Here is a 13,020-nt window from a genome sequence, read left to right on the forward strand (position 1 = left end):
ATAGTAAACAGTCTTAGGTATGACCCGGCCGGGGTTCGAACCCACGACCTCCCGATCACGGGGCGGACGCCTTACCACTAGGCCAACCGTGCCGGTGGTTCCAGCTAGGCAAATCATTCAAGGAAGAACGACTTTCAGAGGTCCTAGAGGCAAGCATCTGGCCTTGTTTTATGTTCTGTTGTAAAGGGCCCGGACCCATTGGTTAGGCACTTACAAATGTCCAGTTATTATCGTTATTATTATAATTATGAAGTTAAACCCCTCTGGTGAAACTGAAAGATACATTGTGCTTGTAAAAAAAAACCCACTATATTTATACTTCTTTTTGTTCTCTCACGGAAGTCCTCGAAATCGCGGAGATTTGGATTGCCTGTCTAGCGTCATGGGCCTGTCTCATACAATCGAATGAGGTCATCGACAAGACTCTCAATGTTAATCAAATCGTGCGCCTGTGCTTGTTCCCACGCGAGGCAGTAGAGGTAGGTAGTCCAGCAGTGTTCGATTATCGATACAAAGAACATCAAAGTAGACAACGCGGTGTCGCCGTCGTGTGTAACCAACCACCTTACGCTAACAGAACAAATGCATAGTATACGACCTGCTCTAGATATTATCTGTGTCTCTCCCTCCATTGGACAAGAACAAACTACAGTTAACAAAGGAGGGGGGTGAGAGAGAGAGAGGGGGGGGGTCAGCTTGGATTCTCATTGGCTCACCTAATAGTCGGCAGGAAGGGGGGGGGGGGGGAGAGAGAGAGAGAGAGAGAACCGGTGTTTGCGTCATTTCTAGGTAAATCCTATTCCTACAAGTGGCGGTGAGCTTTCAAGCGCGCACACACACAAGTCTGTCATGAGAACTGCTGCACTTTTACACTTTTTTTTGTTAGTGCAGGAAACGCAGTTCATGCACTGTAATACACTGTACACACCTTTGGCAAGCGATTGCGCTATCCAGTCTCTCTCTCTGTCTTCTCCTCTCTTTCCCTCTCCTACCAATTTGTGTGTTTAAAGCTGTGGTCTATTTATGACTTTCCGGGGCTACGAGGTTGAAAAATAGGGATACAATCATGTACAGAATTCTGTACAGCAAACACTACCCGAAACCCCACCTATACGGCGTGTATGACCTTGAGAGCTTCAGTCAACGCTTGAATTTTGCAGGGATAACATCCGGTTTGCTCTCTCAAGACTGATCATATATTATCTTCAAGAGAGATCAAGGGGAAAAAATAAACGCCCCGGCGAAGATTCGAACTCTCGACCTCGAGACTTCGTGTCTCATGTCCTAACCACTAGGCTACTGCGCCAATCGAGAAAAAGAAGGAAAAACATTGATATGAATTCATGTTATGTTATTCTTGAAGCAGCATGATTTATATCTCTATCCGCCCATTGTTCAGAAGTGAATAGATGTATAACTATCAGGGCCGGACTACCGGGGGGGTTATGAGGGTTGCGCAACCCCCCCCCCCCCCCCCCCAGCCTAAACATGTACCTCACTTATTTAAAACATTTTTTTTATTATTGTTTATTTTATGCCGTTTCATGCAAGGAGCGGCTATCTCAGAATATGACATACCCATCAGCTTCAGGGGGCTCCCCCTAGACCACCACTGGCAACCCGCCCGCCCCCTCCTCTTAGCCTAGTCCGGCCCTGACTATTTCTTAGATGTCTGTTTTCAACTGCACAGAGCTTTGGAGAGATTCAATTACTGTTCTTGTCATTTTTCTTGCATGTTGTAAATAGAGATATCGCAGCTATTTGCATGGCGCGAATGTCGTGTAGCATGACGGTGTAAACATGTACTGCGATTCCGTGAAACATGTTTGCAAATAAAGGCAAATTTTGATAGCAATTTTTACAATTTTGCAACGCATGAATGGTAATTCAAGCGTAGAATGATATAAAATTATCAATTTTTTTATCTTTGAAAACACTAGTGAAGTGGCCTAGCGGTTAAGACATCGGCCCCGACATTTTGAGGCCCCGAATCCTTGAGTTCGAATCCCTGCCAAGTCGTTTATTTTTTCTGCTCGATCCTTCTCGACAAATATGCTCAGCTCTGAGAGAGCAAACCGGATGTTACCACTGCAAAATTCAAGCGTTGACTGAAGCTCTCAAGGTCATACACGCCGTATAGGTGGGGTTTCGGGTAGCGTTTGCTGTACAGAATTCTGTACATGATTTTATCCCTATTTTTCAACCTCGTAGCCCCGGAAAGTCATAAATAGACCACAGCTTTAACTTGTAAGTTGTAGTGTACGAAGAAACGTCGCATGGAGTTTTCACTTTTGTGGTGTTTTTGTGTGTGTTCGATCTAATACTGTTTCTGCGAAGCCAAACCACTTGCCAGAGAGAAAGAGAGAGAGAGTGTGTTTGTGTGTGTGTGTGTGTGTGCGCGTGCGTGCGTACGTGAGAGAGAGAGCGAGAAAGAGAGAATTTGTGTTTTAATTTTTTTTTTTATCTCGTGTTCTTAAACTGTTTCTGTGAAGCCTAACTACTTGTCAGTGTATGTGTGAGAGAGAGAGAGTGAGAGAGAGAGAGAGAGAGAGAGAGAGAGAGAGAGAGAGAGAGAGAGAGAGAGAGAGAGAGAGAGAGAGAGAGAGAGAGAGAGAGAGAGAGAGAGAGAGAGAGAGAGAGAGAGAGAGAGAGAGAGAGTTGTGTATCAGTTCCGTACCGTATTCCGCGCAGATGGTTTCTGTCCCCAGCAACTTGCCAATGTCTCAACAAGCTTCGATTTGAAAATATAGGCACATGCCCCGGTCGTTGGTCAAATTCATGCAAGTCTTAAGAGGGAGGGACGAGGCGGAGGAAAGAGAAGAGCCGAGGGGAGAATGTGTGTGTGTGTGTGTGTGTGTGTGTGTGTGTGTGGGGGGGGGTTAATATATATCAAAGTCTAAGTATCAAGCCCACAAAGTTCAGTCTACGATGTACTATCGGTCACAAACCTTTGAAACGAGGTCAACATTCGGAGGCTAAGTATATTTACCATGGATTGTGAGGGAGAGAGAAAGCTATTACTCATGCCGCACACAACTACCTTACAACAAAAACGATGTGCTATCAGCCTCCAACCCTTTGAAATAAGGTCAAAGCAGATTGCTGTACCTCAGCTACCGATCAAGCTTGAATTGTCTGTCTTCGCGGTATAAATCAATAACAATCAATGATAGGGATAAAAGCGCCATAACCACAAACGGTCAACCCTCCTCGTCGCAACAGCGACATTTGTTTGAATTCAATGGACCTTTCCGGTATTTGAGCAGCACCTGCGAGACATGCTTTTTATTATGTGTAGAAATCCGCGAGAACTTCGAACGTCAGCCTTCGCAGCTCTCGCGAGATAGCCGTACCACATGCTTTGAAGTTTGCGAGAGCTTACGAGAGCTTGGAATACCGATAGGGTCAATTGAACATTGACGAACATAGTGAAGATCAGCTGATGAATCTCTTTGCCTGCTGAAACCGACACCCCATCACTAGATGACAAAGACCCATCCACGACTAAATTGGTGATTCCTCAATGTAATAATCATGTCAACAACAGTGACAGTGACATGCTTGTCTTACCCACGCCTGAGTTCACACACACACACACACACACACACACACACACACACACACACACACACACACACACAAGCCGTATTGAACACAGACACATTTTACAGTCACCAGTTTTGGGGGTGCAGTCTGGGTGTAGGGAGGGGGCGGAGTGTGGAATTGGAGTTTGGAGTTTGAGTAGTAAAATGACCACCACACAAATACCGTAAAACTATTAAAAAAAATATATAATATATAAAATAAAAAATTAAAATAAAATAAAACAAGAGGCGAAGACTTCAAGGCTCACGTAAGAAATCGACCAACAGTAACACAAACTCAATCACTCCGTCACACATACACACACACAGTAAGCATAGGTGACACGGTGCAAGAGTGCGAGACAGACACTAGATCTAGTGTCTGTCTGTAGCCTACTTACGGGGACACGACTGCCAGATGGCCAGATCGACACTGCGCTTTCGACAGCGCTTCCTCGCGCAGACACTGGAAACACGCTGTGCAGATTAACCTGTAGGAAATCTCCTTTGGCATCTTCTTTATCTATTTTTCTGGAGCTACGAAACCGAACAATGGGAAATCGTCTTCTCCGAAACGGCGAACTGCAGCTCGGTGATAACTGTATCTATACCACAATCCTTCACGCGATCTGACCTAACCTTGACCCCTGACCTGGTCTACATACCACACACGACACAAACCAGTCAGCAGTCAAAACCCCCCACCACCCGTTTTCTTTGGATACACACTTTAACTACATACGTGCCGACGAAATGTTGATCATTGCTTCAATACTTTGAAGCTGTTGCTTGAATAATAACCAGGTAAAATTAGTATTTCGGTGTTCAGTCAAATGTTAAAGTTTCTACCACAGACATACATGTATACATACGCACGCACGCACAGACAGACAAAAGTTAGCATCGCATAGGCTACACTTACATGAGCCAAAAATCACAATTTCAGTTTCATAGTAGTCGTACGGAAACCCCCCGCGGGTTAGGGGGAAGAATTTACCCGATGCTCCCCAGCATGTCGTAAGAGGCGACTAACGGATTCTGTTTCTCCTTTTACCCTTGTTAAGTGTTTCTTGTATAGAATATAGTCAATGTTTGTAAAGATTTTAGTCAAGCAGTATGTAAGAAATGTTAAGTCCTTTGTACTGGAAACTTGCATTCTCCCAGTAAGGTAATATATTGTACTACGTTGCAAGCCCCTAGAGCAATTTTTTTTATTAGTGCTTTTGTGAACAAGAACCAATTAACAAGTGGCTCTATCCCATCTCCCCTCCTTTCCCCGTCGCGATATAACCTTCGTGCTTGAAAACGACGTTAAACACCAAATAAAGAAAGTCGTACGGAAAGTAATGCAAAAGACCTGACAAACCCCACCTTTCCTCTCATCACGTGCACTAATAGTGACCTACTGTAATAACTAACGATAGATGAACGGAGTAAGCCACCTCACTTTGAAGAGGACTAACGCTGCGACTCAGGCTAGACAACCAAGTGCACTCCGGACAGCTGTAAATACTCTGCAACACATGTAACCCAAATTCAACATGTGCCCGTACAATACCGTGCCGCTTCTTTTATGAAAACGTTGCTTCGGCCATGTTGATTTTAATCAACCAATTTTCTTGTTACCATTGGCATTGGTTGCCCATGAATCTGATGGAATTACGGTAAATTCGAACACTTCAAACACCGTCGTCAACCCGCCTAGGTCCGCCTCACTCTTCGGGGGAACAAGACTGGGACCAAGGTTAGACCATCCTAAAGCCCGTCCTTAATTGAGTCCGAGGTCGACTTCGTGAAGTCATTTTACCGAAAACTCAGTGGAAAGCGTCGTGCGGGCCAGCTTCGCGAAGTATACTTTTGCGTAGTCGACTTCGCCCAGTTAAGGACAGGCTTTAGCAGAAAGTTGTTCCCAACACTCGTTAACCCTCCCAAACCCTGCATGCTCTGTCTGTGGACCAACGCTGAGACCAAGGCTAGACCATCCTTAGCTGAAAATTGTTCCCAGTACTCGTTAACCCTCCAAAACCCTGCTCTGTCTGTGGACCAACGCTGAGACCATCCTTAGCTGAAAATTGTTCCCAGTACTCGTTAACACTCCCAAACCCTGCATGCTCTGTCTGTGGACCAACGCTGAGACCAAGGATAGACCATCCTTAGCTGAAAGTTGTTCCCAGTACTCGTTAACCCTCCCAAACCCTACATGCTCTGTCTGTGGACCAACGCTGAGACCATCCTCAGCTGAAAATTGTTCCCAGTACTCGTTAACACTCCCAAACCCTGCATGCTCTGTCTGTGGACCAACGCTGAGACCAAGGCTAGACCATCCTTAGCTGAAAATTGTTCCCAGTACTCGTTAACACTCCCAAACCCTGCATGCTCTGTCTGTGGACCAACGCTGAGACCAAGGATAGACCATCCTTAGCTGAAAGTTGTTCCCAGTACTCGTTAACCCTCCCAAACCCTACATGTATGCTCTGTCTGTGGACCAACGCTGAGACCATCCTTAGCTGAAAATTGTTCCCAGTACTCGTTAACACTCCCAAACCCTGCATGCTCTGTCTGTGGACCAACGCTGAGACCAAGGATAGACCATCCTTAGCTGAAAATTGTTCCCAGTACTCGTTAACCCTCCCAAACCCTGCATGCTCTGTCTGTGGACCAACGCTGAGACCAAGGATAGACCATCCTTAGCTGAAAGTTGTTCCCAGTACTCGTTAACCCTCCCAAACCCTACATGCTCTGTCTGTGGACCAACGCTGAGACCATCCTTAGCTGAAAATTGTTCCCAGTACTCGTTAACACTCCCAAACCCTGCATGCTCTGTCTGTGGACCAACGCTGAGACCAAGGCTAGACCATCCTTAGCTGAAAATTGTTCCCAGTACTCGTTAACACTCCCAAACCCTGCATGCTCTGTCTGTGGACCAACGCTGAGACCAAGGCTAGACCATCCTTAGCAGAAAGTTGTTCCCAACACTAGTTAACCCTCCCAAACCCTGCATGCTCTGTCTGTGGACCAACGCTGAGACCAAGGATAGACCATCCTTAGCTGAAAATTGTTCCCAGTACTCGTTAACCCTCCCAAACCCTGCTCTGTCTGAGGACCAACGCTGAGACCAAGGCTAGACCATCCTTAGCTGAAAATTGTTCCCAGTACTCGTTAACCCTCCAAAACCCTGCTCTGTCTGTGGACCAACGCTGAGACCAAGGATAGACCATCCTTAGCTGAAAATTGTTCCCAGTACTCGTTAACCCTCCAAAACCCTGCTCTGTCTGTGGACCAACGCTGAGACCAAGGCTAGACCATCCTTAGCTGAAAATTGTTCCTGACCCAGTACTCGTTAACCCTCCAAAACCCTGCTATGTCTGTCTGTGTTCAGTGGCTATGTTGCCCCAAGCTGAGACCCAAGCTCCGGCCATTAATCAATACTTCACAGTAGTGGACCAAAAATCACTGTGGGTTCGTGTGTGTGTGTGGGTCAGCTGTGCGACACCTCACCATGCTGGTGTCATCGACCTGCAGTCAAGACGTCACTGAACGATGAATCTCACCTCTTCAACCAGTCCACGACTTGCTATAGCTTTCTGCTTGTGATGGACACTCTCGAACCCCCCCCCCCTTTTATATATATATTTGTTTGGTGTTTACTGTGGGTTTTTTCTAATTAATATATTTTTTTTAATAAGAGAGCAGCAAGCAGATCAGCACACTTTTCTTTAATCTTACACAGTGACCCCCCCTCCCCCCCCAAAGGACCCGCTTCATTTAACTTAAGGCTTCCAAAAATCAGGTGTACAAAAGCAGAGCGTCTTAAAAATGGAATAAATCTCCGGAGGTAATGAACAAAATATTTCAGAAAACTGGACCTAAAATGATAGAGAAGAAAGGTTGCTCCTCAATGAACCAATACTCTAGAGTGGATGGGCAACAATCAATGATCCCCTGCTCCACTTCCACGCCTAGTCCTTAGAACGGTAGTAGCAGTAACAGCACCACAACAAAGCCTTACTCAAAGCCATGACTCTTTGCTCTTTAAGTTCCACCAAAACTTGGCTCAGCCCGTTTCATTTTTTTTGCGAATGCTGGGTACCACTCAAAAGAATATTTCCAGCGATAAGGATATAAGTAAACGCCTTTGAATTACTGACCTAAACACAGTTTATGAAGATGAATAATAACTTTTTTTGCAAAACGATGGGTTTTCTGCCATCGCTCAGGTGACTGATAGACATAGCTTTACCTACCTGAGTACCTCTCCCTGTCCCCAAAAGCAAAGGTGCAGTTACCATACCACCGACATAACCAGATTCTGCTACTTGGTATGCAGAGAGACAACAATGCCTACCATGCTAGCGTATTCTTTGGCAATAAATTAGCCAGAAAAGAAGACAGCTTTTTGATACATCGGACTTCAAACCTCTCTCCTGGTCCTAAGACTTATACCAACAAAAAAAAGCTGAGAAAATTAGGCCTAAAACAGGAATGTAAATTAAACAAAAGAAAACTTGGATCTTTAAGAGAGAGAGAGGGGGGGCGCTTACAATAGGAGGTGTGTGCGTGTGTGTGTGTGTACTGTACTAACCACTACGACTAACTGGGGGGGGGGGGGGAGAGGCTTACAATAGGTGTCACGTTTGTGTGTGTGCGTGGGCCCCCCGGGGGGAGGGTTCACTACATTATCCACTAACACTATCACAGCATCAACCTCCCAGACCTCAGAACAGTGCCAGCCTCCCACCCCTTACAGCAGCTGACGCTGACACAGTGAGAGTGAGAGTGGGAGCACAAGCCCTGGCCTGTCGTTCACTGTTCTACCAGCACAGGCCGTGATCAATCAATCAATACCCTCACAGACTGGCCAGCTGATGGGAAACCAGGGACACTTGTTATCACGACGAGCCAACACACCAGAGCTGTTGGGGAGTCCTATACACCGTGTCGCTAACAGTAACACACTAGAACGGATCACTGTATTGTGTATCCCCCCCCCCCCCTTTCTCAAGTAGTGATGATCGACCTTTGGTATATTACACTCGTGACGTGGGGTCTAATTCGTTCACAAAAAAAGGTAGTCTAACTAGACATTTTAATATCTCATCGCGAAATGATCCTCTTCCGTCAACGGTCATTCAATGGACGTATCCACTCTGTGCACGTTTTCGTAGTACTCGTATTTTGAAGAAAAAAAACTTACTTCACTTGCAAGAAACTGACATGCTTTCCTCCCTCAAACAAGTCTACCGCTTTAGTGGGACAGTCAGTGTGGAGTTCAACAAGGCCGGTGAAAAACTGGTCTTATGAGAAAACTGATCTTGACTCACACTTGAACCACAGAACGGTGAATGACCCGGTGACATGCTAACAAATCAGAGCTGGTATACTGTGATGAAAGCAGCACATGTATTGCACTTAGGCCTGAATAAACTCTAGGTTGACAGTTCAGGCATTCAGCCCCCCCCCCCCCCCCCCCAAAGAGTCTACTTTTCCAGCTAGGACATCCTGACCCAACCCTAAAGCCTTTCATTACAATTACTACTGTACCCTATATACTATAGTTTCAACCACCAACACAGCCTGAGAGTGAAAGTGAAACTAGAAAAAATTCAACTTCTAGACAACAAATACGGATACTTATGGCAAAACACCCGGCCCAGAACATCTGTACACAGCAGAGAAACTTGAGATCCTGCGGATTATCACCTACTGCAGCTCGTTAACTGACTAACGCCTCCCATTATGATTTTACCGTAACCTATCACTACTGTACTACTACTAGGCGGCCTGAGAGTGATCAAGTTCACAACAGCTACGGCTGATGCTAAGACTGAGAGCAGGGCCCACCAAGCTTCAGTCAATCAATACATTTAGCCTGGCTGGCGAATTGGAAGGTTCTAGGCTGTTCCTACACTCCACGCCCACTCATCAGCTGTTAGCGTTGGCCACAACTTTGTATAACAAGGGTAACCCAGAAACAGAATCGTAGCTTTAGCGATCTATACTTTCAAGGTGTTACTGGGGACATGTGTTGCTAGTGCTACCACTACCAGTGTTCGCGTTTACCAAAATATTCCTGTAAAGTATTTCTTTTTTTGACGAAAAATACCAGGTAAACATGGTTTTTGACTATATCTGGCAGTCATTTTTGTGGGGTTTTTTTTATATAAAAAAAGAAAAGATATTACAGCTTATTTGACTGCCTTTTTGGTAATACACATGTAGTGATGTACTGCTTTATAAAACAGCCAAGGTAATCACTGACGCAGCCAGGCTGTCAAAAGTCTGAAAATCACATCTTGAATTGAAAGATAAGGACTTAGGAGTCTTAAAATCTAATTAACTGACATCTGCTGACTACAACAGTACAAGTAAACAGAATCCGCAAACCTGGTTTCTGTGCCTAACATTTTACACATCAACTATCACACAGTATCAGAGAGAGAAAGAGAGAAAGAGAGTGGCAAGGAGGGTGAGAGAGAGAGAGAAGGGGAGAGAGAGAGAGAGGACGATTAAAGATAGAGAGAGGGAGAGAGGGGAGGGAGAGAGAGGATGGGGAGAGAGAGAATAGAGAAAGAGAGAAAGTGTGCAAATGCCTGTTCACGGAGAGAATTATAGCTAAATTATAATTGATTGAAAATATTGTACATTTTCGAAGATTGTCCATGTTAAACGAAAGAATGATATTATTATTATTTATAACCCATATTTATGTTTAAACTGTTCAGCTTCGCTCACAGTATCATACTCATAGTGAGTCATATTGTAACTGAGGTTCAAAAAGAAAAAAAAAAAAAAAAGAAAAAAAAACAACCAAAAACAAAACAAAAACTATCACACAGTCAAACCTGTCCACAACCAACACCCAAGGGACTGACAAAAAAAATGATCGCTTTAGACAGGTGGCGGATACGGAAAGGTGAACTGGGTCCGATTGACAAAAAACTTGTCAGGGCTGCTTTGGCGTGGTTGTCCCCGAGAGGGGGTTGCAAGGACAGGTTCAAGTGTAGTACAGTGGAACCCCCCTTTCAAGACCTTTAATCAGGCCTTAAAGTTAAACAGGAGGGATTAAATGTACAGAGGTCATAACCAAAAGTCTGAGAAAACAGGGTCTGAAAAGGAAGTACTGTAAGTCTTCAATTAGGTAGAGGGTGTGTGTGTGTGTGTGTGTGTGTGTGTGTGTGTGAGTGTGTGTGTGCGTGCGTGTCTCGAAAGGGGGTTTACCCTGTACACACAATGCCAGCTGTTTTTCTCACACTATGAGTATGACGCACTTCTCCTGGCATTGATCACCACAATCAATAACCTCCGCATTCCCACACACACACCCCCAGCCCATACCTTATGCACTCAGTGCTAAATATAGACTTGTGCTGATCTCACTTCCCTCTTGAACTTGAACTGACAACATACATTAAACCTGGCCCCAGACGCTCAGCTAGTAGCTGGGGTGCAGTGATTCAACCCGGGTGCCTATTTATTTTGCACTGTGAAAAGAGTTCCGTCTGAAGCGGTGTCATTGGACACATTGTTATTTGCTCAATTGCCCGTACACTAACACAGTAGCGCTAGCAGTAGCAGTGACACTTTTGAAAAAAAGTACACTAACATTTTGCATACATGTTACAGTCAAACTTTTCTGCCAAAGCCTACTTTTGATTTAAAGTTTGAGAAAAAAAAGTGTCAATGACCAGTACGCTTACATGCAGTTACACTTTTCTGTCAAGGCCTATTTTCAACTTTGGCAAAGATTTATGCTGGCACAGTCTCTTTAAGATTTTTGAGTCAGCCTGAGGTGCCTATGACTCTTATGATTTAAAAACTGGTCTGTGTTCGGGTCACCTCACAAATTGCCTTTTCATTTTGGAACATTTCTTTCGGATGTTACCATATATATATAATCATAACTCTGATCTCAAGACATCACAGGGTTTGTTTGTTTTTTAAAATTTCTCCCCTTATCAGTCTAAAGACATCCTGCTTGCTGCCGCGCGAGCCGAGAAAATGTTCCCTCTTTATCTTCACTGAGCTGGCTGCAAAACCCCTCAGCGCGGAGGTGTTTTCAGACACAGGGTGTTATAAGACCGTGTTTTCAGATTTTTTGAGGTCTTTAAAATAAGACAAGTCGCGTAAGGCGAAATTACTACATTTAGTCAAGCTGTGGAACTCACAGAATGAAACTGAACGTAGTCCGCCGCTAGTGCAAAAGGCAGTGAAAGTGATGAGCCTGTTTGGCGCGGTAGCGGTTGCGCTGTGCTTCATAGCACGCTTTACTGTACCTCTCTTTGTTTTAACTTTCTGAGTGTGTTTTTAATCCAAACATATCATATCTATATGTTTTTGGAATCAGGAACCGACAAGGAATAAGATGAAATAGTTTTTAAAACGGATTCGGAAATTTAATTTTAATCATAATTTTTATATTTTTAATTTTCAGAGCTTGTTTTTATTCCGAATATAACATATTTATATGTTTTTGGAATCAGAACATGATGAAGAATAAAATAAAAGTAATTTTGGATCGTTTTATAAAAAAAATAATTTTAATTACAATTTTCAGATTTTTAATGACCAAAGTCATTAATTGATTTGTAAGCCTCCATGGTGAAATGCAATACTGAAGTCCGGCCTTCGTCGAAGATTGCTTGGCCAAAATTTCAATCAATTTGATTGAAAAATGAGGGTGTGACAGTGCCGCCTCAACTTTTACAAAAAGCAGGATATGACGTCATCAAAGACATTTATCGAAAAAATGAAAAAAAACGTCTGGGGATATCATACCCAGTAACTCTCATGTAAAATTTCATAAAGATCGGTCCAGTAGTTTACTCTGAATCGCTCTACACACACACACACACACAGAAAGACACACACACACATACACCACGACCCTCGTCTCGATTCCCCCTCTATGTTAAAACATTTAGTCAAAACTTGACTAAATGTAACAAGGGGGGGTTTACTGCACCATAATCAATAATGCACATGGAGCCCAACTATATTAAACAATCAAATACTGCATCAGATTAGAACTTAGGCCTACAAAAAAAAAGGTGTGGCAACGGTAACCCGACCTACCCTATTTTTAGGTGCCGACCCTATAACTTTTTATTACATTTGTCAAAAAACACACACAAAAACAGGAAAACGAGTGCAGAAAACGCAATGAAAGCGAAAGCGCCCGAGTCGCACATTTATTTCCCTGTCAAATAGGTTTAATTTGTACACATTAGAAACAAAGTTTAAAAAAGAAAAAGTGATTGCCTACCTTCCTACCCTATTTTTTTTTTGCCTTACAGAAAATGTAAAAAGCAATGTTGCACCCACAATCTCAGTTTGTAACCATGCAGTTTGTTTGCTTGGCAATCACAGACTCGGAAATTTCCTTGTACCAAGAGCAAAAACTCACAAATCAATAAATGGATTTTTATTTTTTAACCTA

At 43.9% G+C, this 13,020-nt stretch overlaps 1 protein-coding gene across 1 annotated transcript in view; it reads right to left on the minus strand.

Annotated features, from left to right (window-relative positions):
• LOC138950793 (uncharacterized) overlaps positions 1-13,020 on the minus strand; it is a 53,499-nt gene that overhangs the window by 39,422 nt on the left and 1,057 nt on the right. The gene's annotated exons all lie outside the window — the stretch shown is intronic.

The sequence above is a fragment of the Littorina saxatilis genome, linkage group LG16, assembly GCF_037325665.1.
Source record: "Littorina saxatilis isolate snail1 linkage group LG16, US_GU_Lsax_2.0, whole genome shotgun sequence".
Taxonomy (NCBI): Eukaryota; Metazoa; Mollusca; class Gastropoda; order Littorinimorpha; family Littorinidae; genus Littorina; species Littorina saxatilis.